Genomic DNA, 23738 nt, shown 5'->3' with positions numbered 1-23738 from the left:
AAGAGAAATGTTAAAGTGGACTCTCTGAGTGGGAAAGAAAGACCAAAAGTGACAAAGACCAGGAAGGAACAGAGAAAATCTCCAGAAACAACAAAACAAGTAATACAATGGCACTAAATTCATATCTGTCAATAATTACTCTGAATGTAAATGGACTAAATGCTCCAATCAAAAGACAAAAAGTGTCAGAATGGATTAAAAAATATGACTTATCTATATACTACCTACATTAAACTCATTTTAGATCTAAAGACACCTGTGGATTGAAAGTGAGGGAATGGAGGAACACTTACCGTGCAAATAGACATCAAAAGAAAGCCAGAGTCGCAATATTTATATCAAACAAACTAGATTTTAAACCAAAAACTGCAACAAAAGATGAAGGACACTACATCATAATAAAGAGGTCTATCCAACAAGAAGATCTAATAATTATAAATGTTTATGCCTCCAACAGGAAAGCCTGCAAATATATAAAACAATTAATAACAAACATAAAAGAACTCATTGATGATAATACAATAATAGTAGGGGACTTTTAACAACCCACTGGACAGATCATCTAAGCAGAAAATCAACAAGGAAACAATAGTTTGAATGACAACCCTGGACCAGATGGACTTAACAGATATATTTAGAGCATTTCATCCTAAAGCAGCAGAATACACATTATTTTCAAATGCATATGAGATATTCTCCAGGTAGATCACATGCTACATCATAAATCAGTCATCAACAAGTACAAAAAGATTGAGATCATACCATGCATATTTTCTGACCACAGTGCTATGAAGTTTGAAGTCAACCATAAGAAAAAAAAATTGGAAAGAGCATAATATATGGGGGTTAAATAATATCCTAAAAAGAATGAGTGGTTCAGACAGAAAATCAAAGAAAAAATTTAAAAATACATGGAAACAGATGAAAATGAAAGTATGATGGTCTAAAACCTTTGGGATTCAACAAAAGGGTCATAAGAGGGAAGTATATAGCAATACAGACCTACCTCAAGAAGCAAAAACAAAGCTTAAATACACAACCTTACAACTAAAGGAGTTGGATAAAGAATGACAAATGAAGGCCTAAAGCCAGCAGAAGAAAGGAAATAATAAAGGTTAGAGCAGAAATAAATTATATAGACACAAAAACAATAGAAAAGATCAATGAAATTAGGAGCTGGTTCTTTGAAAAATTTGATAAAATTGATAATCCCCTTGCCAAACTTATCAAAAGAAAAGAGAAAGGACATAAATAAAATCACAAATAAGAAAGGAGAAATAACAAGCAGCACCACAGAAATACAAATAATTATAAAAGAATATTTTGACAAATTTATATGCCAACAAATAGGGCAATGTAGAAGAAATGAATAAATTTCCAGAAACATAAATTACCGAAACTGAAACAGGAAGGAATAGAAAACTTGAACACACATAGGTCATCAAAAAAATTCAGTCAGTAATAAAAATTTCCAAACAAACAAAAGTCCAGGGCCAGATGGATTCCCAGGGGAATTTTACCAAACATTGAAAGAAGAGTTTGTACCCATTTTTCTCAAACTATTCCAAAAAATAAAAATGGAAGAAAAACTTCTAAACTTATTCTAAGAGGCTAGTATTACCCTGATTCCAAAGTGAGACAAAGATTCCACTAAAAAATAGAACTGCAGGTCAATGTCCCTGATGAACACGGATGCAAAAACTCTCAACAATATACTAGCAAATTGAATCCAACAGTACATTAAAAGCCTCATTCACTATGATCAAGTAGGATTTATTCCTGGGTTGCTAGACTGGTTCAATATTTGCAAATCAATCAATGTGATACACCATATTAATAAAAGAAAGGATAAGAACAATATGATCCTTTCAATAGGTACAGAAAAAGCATTTGTCAAAGTACAGTATCCATTCTTGATAAAAACCGTCAACAAAGTAAGGATAGAGGGAACATACCTCAAAATCATAAAAGCCACATACAAAAAACCCACAACTAATATCATCCTCAATGGGGAAAAACTGAGAGCTTTTCCTATGGTCACAAACAAGACAGGGATGTCCACTCTCACCACTGTTATCTAACATAGTATTAGAAGCCCTAACCACAGCGATCAGACAACAGAAAGGAGTAAAAGGCATCCAAATCATCAAGGAAGAAGTTAAACATGCACTATGTGCAGATTACATGATACCCTATGTAGGAAACCCAAAAGACTCCATCAAAAAATTGCTAGAGCTGATACATGAATCCAGTGAGGACACACAATATAAAATCAACATACAGAAATCTGTTGCCTTTCAATACACCAATAATGAAGCAGCAGAAAAAGATCAGGAATCGATCCCATTTACAATTCACCAAAAGCCGTAAGATACCTAGAAATAAACCTAACAAAAGAGATAAAAGATTCGTACTTTGAAAACTATAAATCACTTATGAAAAAATTGAAGGTGACACAAAGAAATGGAAAATCATTCCATGCTCAGGAATTGAAAGAACAAATACTGTTATAATGTCTACACTACCCAAAGCAATCTTTGGGTACTATACAATCCCTATCAACACACCAGCAGCATTTTGGACAGAGCTAGAACAAAAAATCTTAAAATTCATATGTAACCCCAAAAGAGCCTGAATAGCCGAAGTAATCTTGAAGAAAAGCAAAGCCAGAAGCATCACATTTCGACACTCCAAGGTATGTTACAAAGCTGTTGTGATCAAAAAAGTATGGTATTGGCATAAAAACAGACACACAGAACAGTAGAACAGAAAAGAAAACCCAGACATGGACCCCCAACTATATGGTCAACTATATATATTCAACAAAGCAGGAAAGAATATCCAGTGGAAAAAAGATAGTCTCTTCAACAAATGGTGTTTGAAAAACAGGACAGCAAAACACAGAAGAATGAAACTAGACCACTTTCTTATAACACACACACACACACACACACACACACACACACACACACACACATTCAAAATGGATAAAAGACGTAAATGTGAGACAGGAAACCATCATAATCCTAGAGGAAAACATGGACAGGAACCTCTTTGACACAGGCCATAGCAACTTCTTACTAGACACTTCTGAGACAAAGGATACAAAAGCAAAAAATGAGGTATTGGGACATCTTCAAGATAAAAGGCTTCTGCACAGTGAAGGAAGCAACCAACAAAACTAAAAGGCAACCTTCAGAATGGGAGAAGATGACATATCTGATAAAGGGTTAGTATCCAAACTCTATAAAGAATTTATCAAACGCAACACCCCAAAAAAACAAATAATCCAGCTAAGAAATGGGCAGAAGACATGAATAAACATTTTATCAAAGAAGACATCCAGGTGGGTAACAGATACATGAAGAGATGCTTAATATCACTCATCATCAGGGAAATACAAATCAAAACTATGAGATATCACCCCACACCTCCCAGATTGCTAAATTAACAACACAGGAAACAATCGATGTTGGTGAGTATATGGAGAAAGAGGGAAGCCTCTTACATTATTGATGGGAATGCAAGCTGAGGCAGGTTGGAGGTTCCTCAAAATGTTAAAAGTAGAACTACCCTATGATCCAGAAATTGCACTACTAGGTATTTACCCAAAGGATACAAAAATACTGATTCAAAGGGATACATGCATCCCATATTTATAGTAGCATTGTCAATAATAGCCAAATTATAGAAAGAACCCAAATGTATAGAGGTTGATTAATGGACAAGGAAGAAGTGGAATATTACTCAGCCATGAAAAAGAATGAAATCTTTCTATTTGCAACAATGTGGATAGAGCTAGGATGTATTATGTTATTGGGTGATGGGTATTGGAGGGGACTTGTGACCAGTGCTGGATGTTGTATGTAAGTGGTGAATCACTAAATCTTACACCTGAAATGTAAAAAGAGGGAAAGGGAGAGAGGGAGAGTATGTAGAAGATCCAGGATTTAAACAAGGCCACCTGATTTCCAAGTTCAAGTTCTTGGGAAAAAAATAGTCTTTAGGTATTCATGCACCTAAGGATTAAAGAAATACTTAATGTTTTTAGACAATAAAATAAAAAAGTATATTCAAGAGTTTCCAGGTTTAAACTCTAATTCACTATCAGGACAAGGTCATCTGAGAGAATATTGAAATGTTGCAGGTCGTTAGTAGTTTTTATATTTACTACAGTGTATTGAATAAATAAATATTGAAACTGAAAAAAATTTTTGGTCACGGATAATAGATTAAGCTGTGAAGATGCAGGTATCCTTGATCAGAATGACCAACTATCTGAGAAGTATTTTTTTCCTAAATATTATGTGACCCAGATATATTTGTAACATAATTCTTACAGCCTTTACACAGAAATTTAGTGAAGGACAAATATTTTCTCTTTTGGATCTTGGCACTAACTGCCTATGAAGTGTGGGTAGTGGAGGAGATTTAAAAAGGAATAAGGGGGAAGCCTGAGCTTCAGTCGGCTAAGCATCCAACTTCAGCTCAGGTCATGATCTTGCAGTTTGTGAGTTCCAGCCCTGCATTGGGCTCTGTGCTGATAGCTCAGAGCCTGGAGCCTGGTTTGGATTTTGTGTCTCCCTCTCTCTCTTCCCCTCCTCTGTTTGTGCCCTGTTTCTCTCTCTCAACAATAAATTAATAAATAAATAAATTAATTAAAAGGAATAAGGAAAAAGCAAAAACTAGAAGAAATAATGCAATGAAGTTGACAATATGTCAACATTCAACTACAGTGAGCATAGGTCAAGCCATTTCATTTATTCAGAATTTTCTTCAGAGAATGATCTAAAATGAGGGAAGAAGGATGAGATGTATGTGCAAGAAGCATTCTGTCAGTTTTATTTCTAGTCAGAAAAATAATTTGGTTAATTTCCTTTTTTAGATAATTGCAATAGTGCATTAATAGAAAAGCAGTTATATTTACTGTATTAAAAAGAGTACATTCTCGGGACACCTGGGTGGCTCAGTTGGTTGAGTTGCCAACCCTTTTGGCTCTGGTCATGATCTCATGGTTCCTGGGATCAAGCCCTGCAATGGGCTCTGTGCTGACAGCTCAGAGCCTGTTTGGGATTCATTCTTTCTCTCTCTCTCTCTCTCTTTATCTGCCCCTCCCCACTCATGCCTCTCTCTCTCTCTCTGCCCCTCCCCACTCATACCTCTCTCTCTCTCTCTCTCTCTCTCTTGCTCTCTCTCTCTAAATAAATAAATAAACTTTTTTTTTGAAGAGTATAGTCTCAGTTTTTTAAGTGAGTGTTTGGATTAAGGCAACAGAAAAACAGGAAAATTGCCTTGTAAAAACACATTTTGTTGATTAATTTTTAATATATAGATTTGTTGTCCTTCTACTTCAATATGAAAAATCTGAACATTTGACCTTGTATGATAGGATAATTTTAAAAGTGCTAGGATTTGAGCTTTAGAAATATTTGAGCTTCAAACATCTTAGCACCAACATAAAGCACTACTTTATTTTGTATTCCATTATATTTATTTATCTGTTTAGTATTTAAATCTAAGCATTAATATTTATAACTTCTAGATATAGTAAAGTCTCAGTGTTTTCTAAATTTAGTGATCCTTTGAAAAACAGCTAAGCTGAAATTGATTTAACACGTTCTTACTTCGTAAAGAGGCCAAATTAATAATGAAGAAAACTTTCGTAAGAATAATTAAGAATGTAAGAAATATACCCTCAAGCTACATGAGCACTTCAAAAGCACATAGCACATGGAACCATAGAAAGCCCAATTATAATTTTTTCTGATATAGTCATTAAAATAAAGTCCCCTGGAGGTTTTCATAAGGTAACACTTTTATTGCTTGCACTCTAAATATAAAGGCATTTTTTATTTTAAAATAATCATCATTTTATCCTTTTTTACTAATTTAAAATGATATATTATTTTCTTTTATTAGTGATTCAACTTTCCAATTATTGAATGTTTCTCTGTATTCCAGTTCACCTGTGAGCTATAGAATGTCATGCCATCTTGTTATGTCACTTAGTATTTACCAAATTTCACACACATACACAGACATTAGTGATCAGTGTGTATCTACTGCTTTGAACATATCCTTCATGAGGACAGGGATCATATTCATTTTATTGTTAAAGTATACTTAATCCTATGAAAGTGTCATGTATTGGTAATGTGCTTTAAGATCATTTGATGAATTAGTGTTTAATGAGTAAAATAAGTAATTTTACTTTTGAGAGTGCTTTCCTTCAAATACACCCCTTTTTAATGAAGAAGGGATTGAGTGAAATAAAAGAAGCTACCAAAGGATACTTGGAAAAAGTAGTCAAAATGTAGGGGAGGTTAGCCGGAAATGTTTTGTTACAGAACAAAGTGAAAACACTTTCTAAAAAAGAGTTGAGAGATTACGTGGGATGAAAAGAAGGTGTTTGAATAAAACTTTGGTAACAAAAAAGGTCATGGATAACTTTGACATGAGTGGTTTTTAGAAAGGTAGAAAGGCTGATAGGAATGGATTCAAGGGAAAATGGGAAATGAAGTCTTAGAAACAATGAGAACACTCTCTGGTGGGTTCGTCAAGGTGTTTGGGCTGTCTGTGTTTGCTCATTAATGCTACGGAAGGTGTTAGGCCCCTACCCTCCCTCCCAGAGACTCTGAGACACGACATTATCCTTTTTAAACATTATATTTCAAAGGAATAGTTCCTAGGTCCTTGAGAAAGACATTTCTAGGCTCCAAAACTGGTAAGGGCTGAGAGAAAGAATTGAAAATTGTGAGTTTTTAACGTAAATGCTCTATGAAAAGAGAGGTGTGGTGTCCGTCTTCGGAAAGAAACCTGTCTAAAGTGTACTCAAGCTGAGGAGAATTTTAAGGCCTCCTTGGTCACATTAGAATCTGTGACAGATATGAATGGATGTCAGAGTGGGATAATTATACATAGTAAAAAGTGTCAGGATCAATGGATTAAAAGCCATAATAAAATGGATAATGGCAAATTTGAAATATTTTCCTGCTAAAAATAAGGAAAATTAGGAGCTGGTAGTTAGTAAGCAGAATACTTGAAATTGAGGGTTAAGAAAAAAAAGAAGTAGGGGAAACTGGGCGACTCAGTCAGTTGAGCATCTGACCCTTGATTTTGGCTCATGTCATGATCTCACCGTTCGTGGGATCCAACCCCACTTCTAGCTCTGCATTGACAGTATGGAGCCTGCTTGGGCTCTCTCTCTCCCTCTCTCTCTGTCCCTCCCCCCTCTCCAAATGAATACAATAAACTTTAAAAAATAGTATGAAGTTATATGTAGTAAAATATTCTAGGCTATAAACATGGAAGCGGGAAGCTGTGGTGAGATACAGAAGTTATATGAAGATGAACATATTCACATATCACTAAGTTGTATGTTTTGTTAACACGGTTGCTTAAGTAGCCCAGAGTAAATATAGGCTCCCTCACTGAGAGATGTAAAGTGAGCCTGGTGTTTAGGTCTTAACAATTTCAGTGTTTAAGAACAACTGGGAAATTTAGAAGTCATCATAACAAGGAAGTGCTATGATCCCATGGCCAAAAAGAAAAGCAGTTTTATTTTTGTTGTTTGTTTTTCTTTTTTTCTAGAGTAGAGGGAGTGGAAAGGAGTTGAAAGGAGGAAGAAGCCATCTCCAGGGATCGTACCCAAAGTAGGAGGAAGGAAACAGCCACTGTTTGAGAGGGGTATGGAGGACTGATGGCTTTTTGTTTGTTTCCATCATGTTTCAGTTGGAACAAGAAGGTGAAAGGAATATTCTGAGAAGTTTTTGAAGATATGAAAGATTTGGTTATGAGTTTCAAAAAATATTTGTGGGATTTGGAAGGGATGGTAGATTAGGTCACATCATGAACTATACAGAGCCATTTGGATACATGTCTTTATGACAGTGGGTCATTGGAAAGTTTTTGACTTAGGGTAAGAGCTGAATAAATAGGGTTGCAACAAATGGAAGAATTAGTACTGTTGTTCTCTTAGAGTAATGGAAGTAATCACTGTAATCATTGCCTCCTTCTAGGAATTAATCTCTTGGGCAGTGTAAATTGTGAGACAGATGGTGTCGTGGCAGAGGGAAATGACTTGCCAGGAACAGGAGAGAAGGCTCTGTAGGCCTCCCTTAAATCTCTCTGTAGGCAAGGTCATGCTCTGGGAAAGGAGTTTTACCAAGGCCTCTTGATTATTGTGATGGTGATTGCTCCCATTAAAATGAAAACTTTGAGCATTACGATTCATGATGTTATTATGGCAGCATTAAAAACACATAAATGCTTAGTCCTTCACTTACTATTTAACTAGGAAGATTAACCATTTGTGAATAATTACCACTGGGTAAAACACTACTGTTGACATTTACCCATGGATCAGTTTAAATTGTATTTTGGAATATTCATTTCTTTTCCCCCTGGAAGGTAAAAGAAGAGAAAGTGATTTAATAAAAACATCTCCGTTGTAATATTTACCTCTAATCCTATACTTGTGAGTTTTTATGAACTATCATAGAAGGCAATGTGCCAACACAAAGATAAATGCTCTGCAGGGCAAATGGCTTTGTTTTTTTCACAGACTCTCCCTCACTCCTGTTCTGCATCCCCATGAACTCTGTCAGCCCCCAACCACGGTAGTTACAATCCAGTGTGAGGCATCCTATAAAGAAATGGATTTTACGAAATTATTCTGCCTTACACAGGCTTACTATTTGGTCAATACTGACAAATTCCTATAGCCAACAAAAGCACTGTGTCAAAATGATGTTTCTTTATAACTTGTATTAATGTTTTTTAAGATCTGGACTCCTGAAGTACACATTTCTTAGTTGATTTTAGAGACCATGGACATTTCCCTAAAAATAATGCTAAATATGAGCTTGTGGTTTTAAATGTACAAAAAGAAATGGAGTTTCAAAACAACCCAATGAGTCATATGTATATATTTTTATAAATATATATTTATATTTACAATGCATTATTTACTGTATAAGAAGATTCTATACATCAGGGAAGCATCTGGAAGTACATCAGGCTTTTATTTCTTTACATTATGATTGTAAATTGTTACTTGCATCAAAAGGTAACACAAAACCCATTGTGTGTGTATATGTGTATGTGTGTGTGTGTGTGTGGTGTTTATATATGCGTGTACACACACACACACATACACACACACACACACACACACACACACACACACCTGAAGACTTGACCCCCAAAGGATCTTTCAAAAAAACGTGAATGAGATGAAAGATGGACTGAATTCCTTGGTGGCACAGAGAAAGCAGACAAGTAGCTCAGGAAATCAAATCCTGTTTTAAGCTTAGCACATTAAGGGAAAGAAGGGTCTGAAAATGTCATAAAGCCACAGATAATGCTGGCATAAGCCAGTTCATTTCCAAACTAACCAGATGGAAAGTTTAAAAGCCAAGTTAGCTATTGATGTGTGGCTACCTTACAACATAGACCTCTAACAGCTTTGTATATATACAAAAGTTTTTTTCAGTCATCCAACAAATATTGAGTGATTACTCGGTGCCAGACACAATTCTAAGCAATTGGGATACATCAGTAAACAAAACAAACAGAAATTTGTGCCCTGAGAAAGCTTCTAACAATAAATATAGTAGTAGGGCTAGGGGGACTGACAGTGCTGGTCCAGCATGAAGGGTAGTGGTTACAGTTATAAGTAAGATTGTCTGGAAGACCTGAGTGAGAAGCTATTTGATGTTGGAGGCAGTAAAAGCAAAAACCCACAAACACACAAATATAAGCTCTTTCACAGTTGAAGGTTGAGGGGTGAATATCTTTTAAATCCTCTCAATGCCTTGCATATAAAAAGTGATCAAAAATTGTGTAAAATATATATACATTTACATGTAATATATATACATATATTTGTAATTATTCTGATACATATGCTATCAGAATGAGTCTTACAAATACTATTATCAGAAGGCATCATTATCAAATTTTAATGTCAGCATTTTTCCTTTCTTAGTAATACATAAAATAATTGTGATTTGTATAAGGAATGGGTCTTCTATTTGATGCAATACAGTAGATATGAAAGATTTATATATTTTGGGATTTGCAGATTTATACATTTTAGATGGTTTTTTAAGTTTATTTATTTATTTTGAGAGACAGGGAAGGGGCACAGAGAGATGAGAGGTAAGATCCCAAGCACACTCTGCCCTGTCAGCATGGAGCCCAATGTGGGGCTCGAACTCACAAACTGTGAGATCATGGCCCAAGCCAGAGTCAAGAGTTGGATGCTTAACCAACTGAGCTACCTAAGCACTCCTATACTTTTTAACTTAAAAAAAAATGTCTCTTGGGGCGCCTGGGTGGCGCAGTCGGTTAAGCGTCCGACTTCAGCCAGGTCACGATCTCGCGGTCCGTGGATTCGAGCCCCGCGTCGGGCTCTGGGCTGATGGCTCAGAGCCTGGAGCCTGTTTCCGATTCTGTGTCTCCCTCTTTCTCTGCCCCTCCCCCATTCATGCTCTGTCTCTCTCTGTCCCAAAAATAAATAAACGTTGAAAAAAAATGTCTCTTATTCTCCCCCATTTTTTCTCACCTACACTGCAACCCAACTCACATCTTTCATGTTCTTAAAAATCCTTGTGTTTCAAATCATCATGTGAATATTAGTGAATGCAAGGACTACACTCCTGACACAGTCCATTCTATACCCTCTGCTCTATCTCCAGGCTGTTTCCTCTACTTCCCCACTCCCATGTTTTCATCTCCTACTAATAACTCCCCTTTCTACATCTTCAATCTCCACTCCTCTTGCAAATTACAAGCTCATATTCCCACCATCTTTTGAACAGACTCCACTCATATATGTCTAAAGAAGTGTATTGTCTCACATTAACCTCCCCTTTAAAAAACAGCTACAACCCCCCCAACTTTGTATTCTTGATCTTGGTTAAATAAGTCAAAATCATCATATTAATCCAAGTGAGAAATCTTAGTTTAGTACAAATATTTGACTCTATCTATACACTTGCTCATCAGGCACACATTGTTAGTCTCCAAGTGCTATTGATTCTACTCACTAAACATCTTGGAGGTAATCTACTTGTTTTCTTTCAAGAACTATTTTTATTTAAATAATTGAAATAAAAGAATAATTCATACTTATACAACAGTTCAGCAATACTGAAGTGTCTAAAGGAACATTTATAGACTTACTCTTTCCTCTTGATTGCTAATTATTGTTAATAACTTACTGCATATCATTTTGTGATTATCCTTTGCTTACACAAAGATAAGAATGTATATAGATGTTCCTACTACTTATTATTACCATTGTCACCAGTTAAGGTCTAATATTTGTCTTTTAAACTACTGAATAGTTACCTCATTCTTTTCTTAAAAACTTTAATGGTCCTCCATCCACCTACTATATGGTAAAACTGAACCTATCAGAATACAGAAATCTTATGGCTAAAAAATGATTTTCTTATCCTCAGATGCCTTGTTGAGGGTACTTTTGTAGATGCCTGTTTCCTGGACTTTGGATGAGAAAGCAGGCTTAAGTGTTGGCTTATCTATTTAACATATTTGAATTTTCAGTTTTTAGAAAAAAATGGAACATAATGGGAAAATTTCAGCACGTAAAAGTTTTGGTTATGTGACAGTAAACTGTTTTCTTTCATTATCATAGATGTTATCAATGAAAATAATCTGTGGCATGAGTCGTTAATAGAGATTTTTTCATGTTTATATTTAGATCAATTTAATATACTTTATCATTTAAGTCAAAATTCTTCTGTTATCCTAGTAAATTTGACTAATTACATTAGATTTTTTTGTTGTCTTCAGCTTTATTATTTCAAAAAAGGCTAACAAAACTAATTACACCATTTTCAGATTTACACTTCTTATTGAGATGAGATGTGCATTTGCTCTTTTGAACTCAGAAAAGGCAACAGTTCATTCTTCACTTGTCTATCTTCACTTTAAGGTTGACATTTTATACAGATGATGGCTGTCAAAATAAGATGATTGCTATATGAGTCAATCTTGATGGTGTATTCTCCAAAATAGAATGCATTTTTTTCTGTGTGTATTGTTAGATAGTGTGCATTTTAGAGCTTCCAGTATGTTATTATAGTTTTCAACACATTAAAAAAAGAGTAAGAAAATATTTTTAGATTTGGTTGAAAAATACAAAATTACTATTGTTACTTGGTCAGCAATTTTTAAGTGATTCTCAAATATAAATATTAAAATGATGAATATATCTAAACCTTGCTGACTATATTTCTGTTCTATATATTTCTTCCTTATTTGTTAGTATATTAGAATGATTCTGCAATCATACATAATCTTTAGTTGTTTTGTTAGAAAGGAAGAAAGATATTCAGTTTTCACTTATTTATTCCTTTACTAAATATCACGTTTAAAATATGTTTTTTGAAATTATTTGAAAACATACTGATTACTTTAAATAGACCTTGCATTTTTTAAAGTGCTATTATTCTCATCTTCTTAAAATTCTAAGAAATCTAGATTCCGAGGACATATAACAAGGAAGTATTATCCAAAACTATGAAGTTCGTAGCAAGAATGTTTTTTCTTGAGTCCCTGTCTCTTGAAGAAACTGGCTTGAAGGAGAAACCTGAAGAATGAATTTTCTTTCTCACTTGAGCATAGGGCCTACCACAAACCTCTTCCCAGAATCCCATCCTGTTCTTCCTGGTCAAACTTTCTCCGGACAAATCTCTACACTACAAAGCTCAAAAGTAATCAGGAAGGCTGAGAAACTAAAAAATATTTTGGAGTTCAGAATACATTAGGTAAGTAAAATGTTACTCCCCAGCCCAGACAAGAATGACATATACTAAAGCACTTCTGAGTATATAATCTTTTTTTCTCCCATAAGAAGTCCCAACCTAATTAGTCTTAAAATAATCTACTGGGAGTGATGAAATAGAAACCAATAATTTGTAACTTTTGGAAGGTTATTTAATCTTCCTGTGCCTCACTTTCCTCATCTGTAAAATGGAATAATAATTATAACTATGTCATGTGGTTCTAAGTATGTATATACAGCATTTATAACAACCTTTGGAACATAGTGAGCATTATTAAGCATTAGCAATTAGTACTACGTACAAAGGGAATATTAATCTATTTTTAACCTGCCTAGGCTACAAACCAAGGGCCCTGATGGAGGACTTGGAACCACTGATCATTTTGTATTTGGACAGTGGATATTCTTCCACTTATAGATTTTATTTACATTTGAAGGATGTGCAGTATCTCCTTGGTCCAAATTAGAAATTTCATCAAACCTGTTTCTATTTGCTATCCTCTCTTCTCTCTGTGTCTGTCTCTCTTTCTCGCTGTCTGTCTCTGTCTCTCTCTCTCTCTAACACACATACCAGGTTTGAGCCAGATTTCCTGATAGCATATGTCTGTGGCTCATCTCTCATATAAGTCTTGCAAAAAGCTCACAAAAAAGAACTCAGAACATTTATAGATGAGTAATAATAGGATAACAAAAGGAACTTGTGTGAAATATATAAAAAAGATACTAAAATAAACAAGGAAAGAAATTTAAAAGTTTTAAGAATATTAGAAAAATATATTTCCATGGAACTTTGAAAATTTCATTCAAAAGTGCTGTCAAAATTTAAGGATAGCTCAAGGAATAAATTACCTTGGGGAACCTGGGTGGCTCAGTTAACTGCCCAAAACTTCATTTTGGCTCAGGTCATGACTTCACGGTTTGTGAGTTCAAGCCGTGAACTCATTGTGCTTTGAGCTGACAATGCAGAGACTGCTTGGAATTCTCTCTCTCTCTCTCTCTCTCTCTCTCTCTCTCTCTCTCCCTCTCTCTCTCCCTCTCTCTCTCTCTCTCTCCCTCTCTCTCTCCCTCTCTCTTTCTCCCCTCCCCACCCTGCTCTCACTGTCTCTCTCTAAAAATAAATGAATAAACTTAAAAAAAGCAATAGATTACCTCTGTAAATCAAGAGCAGAAATTAGAGACAGAAGAATCCATGAAATCCATGGCAGGACAGTAAAAATCGATGCAGCATGAACTGGCAAACCTAGTCATGTTGGAGAAGGAAAATAAATATATTATCCCAGAAATTATGGGAAATTGGAGGCCTTGAATGATATATTAAACAATGTTAAAAGCTAAGAACAAGACAAAAATTATCAAACTGAAAAAGGAAGAAAGCTGAAGTGCAAATGTCCCATGAGATACAGCAAGAAAACATTATCCAAAAGCATAAAATACATACAAAGAGAAATTTATGAAATACTGTATTGATATACTTTACTTTAAGATACAGTGGAAAATTACAGTATCAGGTAGCAATTCATAAGATTAATTTATACAATTTGAAATATTCTACATAAAATGATAATCTATAATGTGACACTATTATAATAGGTGCATATTATATGATAAGTACATAGTTTATTTATAATTTTGCTTTAGGACTGTATTTTAAAAAATTTTTAAGCTTTTGTTTTTGAGAAAGACAGAGAGTACAAGCGCACGTGAGGCAGAAAGAGAGTGGAAGATTCCCAAACAGGCTCCCATCTGTCACCTGACATGACAGAGCCTGACGTGAGGCTTAAACTCAGGAACCACAAAGTCATGACCTGAGCTAGAATCAAGAGACAAATGCTTAACCAACTGAGCCACCCAGACACTTCTTGCTTTAGGACTTTTCTGGACAATTTCCAGGGCTACTGCCTTAGGAGACAATAGCTTCATCAGATTGACAGTACCAAAAAATTATCAAAGATCTTTAATCAATATTGGAAACGTTGTAAATAAAACCCATGTGGAGTTAATTTAACCACACAATTCTAGTTCTTCCTAAAATAAAAGCATAAATAAACTCAATATAATAAGTATTTAATAATTTACATATTATATTTTTCTTTACATTATGAATTACCCAAACTCTGTCATACCAAAAACAATATCCCCAAGTAGGCTTTCGAATGATTAAATTCAGTGACTTTGAGATGCTGCCAACTTTAAAACCAGAGTGGTAGTTTTTTTGTTTTTGTTTTTTTTTTGGTCATAATTATATTTTCAAAGTAGGATGATAACACATGATTTAAGACATGGGTTAACTTACTAATAAACTTTTGAAGATGGAGATTTTTGGTATCTGGGACACAACTTTTATTCCTGCCTAAGACTCCACAATATATAAGGGAAGATTCTCCAGGAATAAAATGAATATGGAAAAGTCAGCACTGTGCATGTCCAAATAAAGGTACCATATTTCAAATAAATGAAAAACTTTCATAAAAAGAAAAACAAATTTTGGGTAGTCTCAACTTTTAACAGGAACAATAGAAACAATGCATATTTTCTTCCTGCTTGAATTAATGTGACTCTCAGTAAATTCTTTCAGGTAAACAAAATAACTCAGAGGAAGGAGACAAAAGGATGGCCACATAGAAAATTGATAGACTCAGGTACTTATATCAAGTCTAAAGGGAAAGATTCATGTTTTATGGCTATGGCCACTTATACTTAGATGTGAGTGGAATCAAATAGAAACCAAACAGGGACTTAGTAAACTCATATTTTGAAATGAACCTGAAACATGGATTAAAAGAGACTCTAATAGTTCAAACATGTCAAAAGAGACACAATAGTCCAAAAACACTTATATATGCAAAATTCTATGGGCAAAAAGCAGAACCTCTTCAGATATAACCAATGGAAAATATCTCCCAGAATGCACATCTAAAACCACGTATAAAAAGGGACTTGAGGACTCTTGGGAAGATGGCGGCGTAGGAGGACGCTGGGCTCACCGCGCGTCCTGCTGATCACTTAGATTCCACCTACACCTGCCTAAATAACCCAGAAAACCGCCAGAGGATTAGCAGAACGGAGTCGCCGGAGCCAAGCGCAGACGAGAGGCCCACGGAAGAGGGTAGGAAGGGCGGCGAGGCGGTGCGCGCTCCATGGACTGGCCGGAGGGAGCCGGGGCGGAGGGGCGGCTCGCCGGCCAAGCAGAGCTCCCGAGTCTGGCAGGCAAAAGCGGAGGGGCCTGACGGACTGTGTTCCGACAGCAAGCGCGACTTAGCGTCTGGGAGGTCATAAGTTAACAGCTCTGCTCGGAAAGCAGGAAGCCTGGAGGACAAAGGGAGGGAGAGCTGCTGAGCCCCCGGACGACAGAGCTCAGTTTGGTGGGGAACAAAGGCGCTCGCCAGCGCCATCTCCCCCGCCCATCCCCCAGCCAAAATCCCAAAGAGAACGAGTTCCTGCCAGGGAACTTCCTCGCTCCGGGCAAACACCCAACTCTGTGCTTCTGCGGAGGAGCCAAACCTCCAGCATCGGATCTGACTCCCTCCCGCTGCCACAGGGCCCCTCCCGAAGTGGATCACCTAAGGAGAAGTGAGCTAAGCCTGCCCCTCCTGCCCCTGTGCACCTTGCCTACCCACCCCAGCTAATACGCCAGATCCCCAGCTTCACAAGCCTGGCAGTGTGCAAGTAGCCCAGACGGGCCACACCACCCCACAGTGAATCCCGCCCCTAGGAGAGGGGAAGAGAAGGCACACACCAGTCTGACTGTGGCCCCAGCGGTGGGCTGGGGGCAGACATCAGGTCGGAGTGCGGCCCCGCCCACCAACTCCAGTTATACACCACAGCACAGGGGAAGTGCCCTGCAGGTCCTCACCACGCCAGGGACTATCCAAAATGACCAAGCGGAAGAATTCCCCTCAGAAGAATCTCCAGGAAATAACAACAGCTAATGAGCTGATCAAAAAGGATTTAAATAATATAACAGAAAGTGAATTTAGAATAATAGTCATAAAATTAATCGCCGGGCTTGAAAACAGTATAGAGGACAGCAGAGAATCTCTTGCTACAGAGATCAAGGGACTAAAGAACAGTCACGAGGAGCTGAAAAACGCTTTAAATGAAATGCAAAACAAAATGGAAACCACCACGGCTCGGATTGAAGAGGCAGAGGAGAGAATAGGTGAACTAGAAGATAAAGTTATGGAAAAAGAGGAAGCTGAGAAAAAGAGAGATAAAAAAATCCAGGAGTATGAGGGGAAAATTAGAGAACTAAGTGATACACTAAAAAGAAATAATATACGCATAATTGGTATCCCAGAGGAGGAAGAGAGAGGGAAAGGTGCTGAAGGGGTACTTGAAGAAATAATAGCTGAGAACTTCCCTGAACTGGGGAAGGAAAAAGGCATTGAAATCCAAGAGGCACAGAGAACTCCCTTCAGACGTAACTTGAATCGATCTTCTGCACGACATATCATAGTGAAACTGGCAAAATACAAGGATAAAGAGAAAATTCTGAAAGCAGCAAGGGGTAAACGTGCCCTCACATATAAAGGGAGACCTATAAGACTTGTGACTAATCTCTCTTTTGAAACTTGGCAGGCCAGAAAGAATTGGCACGAGATTTTCAGTGTGCTAGACAGAAAAAATATGCAGCCGAGAATCCTTTATCCAGCAAGTCTGTCATTTAGAATAGAAGGAGAGATAAAGGTCTTCCCAAACAAACAAAAACTGAAGGAATTTGTCACCACTAAACCAGCCCTACAAGAGATCCTAAGGGGGACCCTGTGAGACAAAGTACCAGAGACAACACTACAAGCATAAAACATACAGACATCACAATGACTCTAAACCCGTATCTTTCTATAATAACACTGAATGTAAATGGATTAAATGCGCCAATCAAAAGACATAGGGTATCAGAATGGATAAAAAAACAAGACCCATCTATTTGCTGTCTACAAGAGACTCATTTTAGACCTGAGGACACCTTTAGATTGAGAGTGAGGGGATGGAGAACTATTTATCATGCTACTGGAAGCCAAAAGAAAGCTGGAGTAGCCATACTTATATCAGACAAACTAGACTTTAAATTAAAGGCTGTAACAAGAGATGAAGAAGGACATTATATAATAGTTACAGGGTCTATTCATCAGGAAGAGCTAACAATTATAAATGTCTATGTGCCGAATACCGGAGCCCCCAAATATATAAAACAACTACTCATAAACATAAGCAACCTTATTGATAAGAATGTGGTAATTGCAGGGGACTTTAACACCCCACTTACAGAAATGGATAGATCATCTAGACACACGGTCAATAAAGAAACAAGGGCCCTGAATGAGACATTGGATCAGATGGACTTGACAGATATATTTAGAACTCTGCATCCCAAAGCAACAGAATATACTTTCTTCTCGAGTGCACATGGAACATTCTCCAAGATAGATCATATACTGGGTCACAAAGCAGCCCTTCATAAGTTTACCAGAATTGAAATTATACCATGCATACTTTCAGACCACAATGCTATGAAGCTTGAAATCAACCACAGAAAAAAGTCTGGAAAACCTCCAAAAGCATGGAGGTTAAAGAAGACCCTACTAACGAATGAGTGGGTCAACCAGGCAATTAGAGAAGAAATTAAAAAATATATGGAAACGAACGAAAATGAAAATACAGCAATCCAAATGCTTTGGGACACAGCGAAGGCAGTCCTGAGAGGAAAATACATTGCAATCCAGGCCTATCTCAAGAAACAAGAAAAATCCCAAATACAAAATCTAACAGCACACCTAAAGGAAATAGAAGCAGAACAGCAAAGACACCCCAAACCCAGCAGAAGAAGAGAAATAATAAAGATCAGAGCAGAAATAAACAATATAGAGTCTAAAAAAACTGTAGAGCAGATCAACGAAACCAAGAGTTGGTTTTTTGAAAAAATAAACAAAATTGACAAACCTCTAGCCAGGCTTCTCAAAAAGAAAAGGGAGATGACCCAAATAGATAAAATCATGAATGAAAATGGAATTATTACAACCAATCCCTCAGAGATACAAACAATTATCAGGGAATACTATGAAAAATTATATGCCAACAAATTGGACAACCGGGAAGAAATGGACAAATTCCTGAACACCCACACTCTTCCAAAACTCAATCAGGAGGAAACAGAAAGCTTGAACAGACCCATAACCAGCGAAGAAATTGAATCGGTTATCAAAAATCTCCCAACAAATAAGAGTCCAGGACCAGATGGCTTCCCAGGGGAGTTCTACCAGACGTTTAAAGCAGAGATAATACCTATCCTTCTCAAGCTATTCCAAGAAATAGAAAGGGAAGGAAAACTTCCAGACTCATTCTATGAAGCCAGTATTACTTTGATTCCTAAACCAGACAGAGACCCAGTAAAAAAAGAGAACTACCGGCCAATATCCCTGATGAATATGGATGCAAAAATTCTCAATAAGATACTAGCAAATCGAATTCAACGGCATATAAAAAGAATTATTCACCATGATCAAGTGGGATTCATTCCTGGGATGCAAGGCTGGTTCAACATTCGCAAATCAATCAACGTGATACATCACATTAACAAAAAAAAAAAAAAAAAGAGAGAAGAACCATATGATCCTGTCAATCGATGCAGAAAAGGCCTTCGACAAAATCCAGCACCCTTTCTTAATAAAAACCCTTGAGAAAGTCGGGATAGAAGGAACATACTTAAAGATCATAAAAGCCATTTATGAAAAGCCCACAGCTAACATCATCCTCAACGGGGAAAAACTGAGAGCTTTTTCCCTGAGATCAGGAACCCGACAGGGATGCCCACTCTCACCGCTGTTGTTTAATATAGTGCTGGAAGTTCTAGCATCAGCAATCAGACAACAAAAGGAAATCAAAGGCATCAAAATTGGCAAAGATGAAATCAAGCTTTCGCTTTTTGCAGATGACATGATATTATACATGGAAAATCCGATAGACTCCACCAAAAGTCTGCTAGAATTGATACATGAATTCAGCAAAGTTTCAGGATACAAAATCAATGTACAGAAATCAGTTGCATTCTTATACACTAACAATGAAGCAACAGAAAGACAAATAAAGAAACTGATCCCATTCACCATTGCACCAAGAAGCATAAAATACCTAGGAATAAATGTAACCAAAGATGTAAAGGATCTGTATGCTGAAAACTATAGAAAGCTTATGAAGGTAATTGAAGAAGATTTAAAGAAATGGAAAGACATTCCCTGCTCATGGATTGGAAAAATAAATATTGTCAAAATGTCAATACTACCCAAAGCTATCTACACATTCAATGCAATCCCAATCAAAATTGCACCAGCATTCTTCCCGAAACTAGAACAAGCAATCCTAAAATTCATATGGAACCACAAAAGGCCCTGAATAGCCAAAGGAATTTTGAAGAAGAAGACCAAAGCAGGAGGCATCACAATCCCAGACTTTAGCCTCTACTACAAAGCTGTCATCATCAAGACAGCATGGTATTGGCACAAAAACAGACACATAGACCAATGGAATAGAATAGAAACCCCAGAACTAGACCCACAAATGTATGGCCAACTCATCTTTGACAAAGCAGGAAAGAACATCCAATGGAAAAAAGACAGCCTCTTTAACAAGTGGTGCTGGGAGAACTGGACAGCAACATGCAGAAGGTTGAAACTAGACCACTTTCTGACACCATTCACAAACATAAACTCAAAATGGATAAAGGACCTGAATGTGAGACAGGAAACCATCAAAACCTTAGAGGAGAAAGCAGGAAAAGACCTCTCTGACCTCAGCCGTAGCAATCTCTTCCTCGACACATCCCCAAAGGCAAGGGAATTAAAAGCAAAAGTGAATTACTGGGACCTTATGAAGATAAAAAGCTTCTGCACAGCAAAGGAAACAACCAACAAAACTAAAAGGCAACCAACAGAATGGGAAAAGATATTTGCAAATGACATATCGGACAAAGGGCTAGTATCCAAAATCTATAAAGAGCTCACCAAACTCCACACCCGAAAAACAAATAACCCAGTGAAGAAATGGGCAGAAAACATGAATAGACACTTCTCTAAAGAAGACATCCGGATGGCCAACAGGCACATGAAAAGATGTTCAGCGTCGCCCCTTATCAGGGAAATACAAATCAAAACCACACTCAGGTATCACCTTACGCCAGTCAGAGTGGCCAAAATGAACAAATCAGGAGACTATAGATGCTGGAGAGGATGTGGAGAAACGGGAACCCTCTTGCACTGTTGGTGGGAATGCAAATTGGTGCAGCCGCTCTGGAAAGCAGTTTGGAGGTTCCTCAGAAAATTAAAAATAGACCTACCCTATGACCCAGCAATAGCACTGCTAGGAATTTATCCAAGGGATACAGGAGTACTGATGCATAGGGGCACTTGTACCCCAATGTTCATAGCAGCACTCTCAACAATAGCCAAATTATGGAAAGAGCCTAAATGTCCATCAACTGATGAATGGATAAAGAAATTGTGGTTTATATACACAATGGAATACTATGTGGCAATGAGAAAAAATGAAATATGGCCTTTTGTAGCAACGTGGATGGAACTGGAGAGTGTGATGCTAAGTGAAATAAGCCGTACAGAGAAAGACAGATACCATATGGTTTCACTCTTATGTGGATCCTGAGAAACTTGGCAGGAACCCATGGGGGAGGGGGAGGAAAAAAGAAAAAAAAAAAAAAAAAAAAAGGGAAAAAGAGGTTAGAGTGGGAGAGAGCCAAAGCATGGGAGACTGTTAAAAACTGAGAACAAACTGAGGGTTGATGGGGGGTGGGAGGGAGGAGAGGGTGGGCGATGGGTATTGAGGAGGACACCTTTTGGGATGAGCACTGGGTGTTGTATGGAAAATAATTTGACAATAAATTTCATGTAATAAAAAAAAATATTTATTTTTGAGACAGAGAGAGACAGAGCATGAACAGGGGAGGGTCAGAGAGAGGGAGACACAGAATCTGAAACAGGCTCCAGGCTCTGAGCTGTCAGCACAGAGCCCGACACGGGGCTCGAACTCATGGACCACGAGATCATGACCTGAGCCGAAGTCGACCGCTTAACCGACTGAGCCACTCAGGTGCCCCTCATCATCTCAATTTTACAAATGGTACCAAGATGTTAACTAAGCCCATGCCAGAGACCAGCTCCAGCAACCAGGGGTTCCCAAAGGAAGAACGGCGTCGGTGAAAAGAAAATAAAACTAAAATAAAACACTGGAAAATAAAAAACTAAAATAAAAAGCTAAAACTAAAATACAAATGGACAGAGACAACAGCAGTGTGTTGAACCGGCCGATTTATTGCGGTAAACGTGGCATTATATATACTAGTGACTTCCTTGCAACATGCGTCATCTATGTTTTTCTAACATTACCCCAATTCTAAAATTGTTCCTTTGTATAGTCACCCAATAAGGAATAACATGATTGTTTTGTCATAACGTTCCCTCCTGCCTTTTGCTTATTGATTAATTTCTTTTATTTTTTTTATTATGTATCTATGTTTATCTATAATTTATAAAGTATTTGTTTTGCTGTTTTAAAAAAAAAAAGGGACTTGAGAGTTTCTCTTTTTTTTAAGTTTTATTTATTTATTTATTTATTTATTTAGGGAGAGTGTGAAAGAGGAAGGTGCAGAGAGAGAGGGAGAGAGAATCTCAAGCAGGATCCACACTCATACAGAGCCCAACATGGGGCTGGAACCTACAAATCATGAAATCATGACCTGAGCTGAAATCAAGAGTTAGATGCTTAACTGACTGAATCACCCAGGCACCTGGGACTTGAGAGTTTCTATCAGGGGTAAAACTAACCTAATCAGAGAATATTCCGTCTTTCTGAAAAGGGGTCTTAGAATATTTGCCTATGATTATTTCAGAATTGCTTCTAACCAGTAACAGCCATTATCGTCTTTTTCAGGTAGAAGTATTTGCTACAGTTACCATGTTCTGTTTTCACAACCACGTACTATTTTTCTCTATTTCATTTATATGCCTTCAAATAAAGGTAATATGCATCTGGTCCTGATGACGAATAGTTCATCATAAGACTCTGTGTTTCAAGCCTACGGTCATGTGTGTCTGAAACACCTGTGGTACCATTCTTGGAGAGGAGTGAGTGCATTTTGTATGTAGAAAGGAGATAACCCAATTACTGTTGCCAAGGAATGTACTTGTTAGATTGTATTATGTCAGAGCTATTCGCTCTTTGCTTTCCAACACATTTTTATCCATGCCCTTTGCCATATGACTTCCTGCCATGTGGCCTTCACCATAAGGTCTGCTTTAGCCAGGAGAATGTAAGCAAACATATCAATATACAGTCCAATTAAATATAGAATATATAATAGGAATTCTGTATTTCCATCAGTCTTTTTTTTAATGCTTTCCTGTTGTCTGCCATAAGAACAGCAAAATCCAGGCAGTAACCGTTCCTCCAACCTATGTCCCACAATGATAAAGTCATAAAGCCCTACTGAGCCAGTCTAAGCCAATGGATCCCAGTAGATGTGAAGCTGACATCTTAGAGTTGCTTATTTCTGTAGCAAATATTGACTAATAGAATGTATTTTAAAAAGAAATAAATCATAAAACACATTTAAACATATAAAAAATGAACCAAACAATATATGTTTTGTAAGCCCTTCCTAAGGAAATTAACAATTTAAAATCTTCAGTTGAACATAAAATGAATTGAGAAATTAAAGCAAAATGATTTGTGACATGCAATCCAATTTAATAACAAGACTAAGAATAAAGCATACTGTAATGTAAATGTAATCAATTCTGAATATCCATAAGTAATATAATTAATAATATTTAGAAGGGAAAAGAAAAGTTATGAGGTTGTGAAATCACATTGATTATCTCATTTAAAACTGATAACCAAGTTAAAAAGAATGAGAATA

The sequence above is a fragment of the Leopardus geoffroyi genome, chromosome C3 (assembly GCF_018350155.1).
Source record: "Leopardus geoffroyi isolate Oge1 chromosome C3, O.geoffroyi_Oge1_pat1.0, whole genome shotgun sequence".
NCBI lineage: Eukaryota > Metazoa > Chordata > Mammalia > Carnivora > Felidae > Leopardus > Leopardus geoffroyi.
This window is presented reverse-complemented; position numbering follows the sequence as displayed.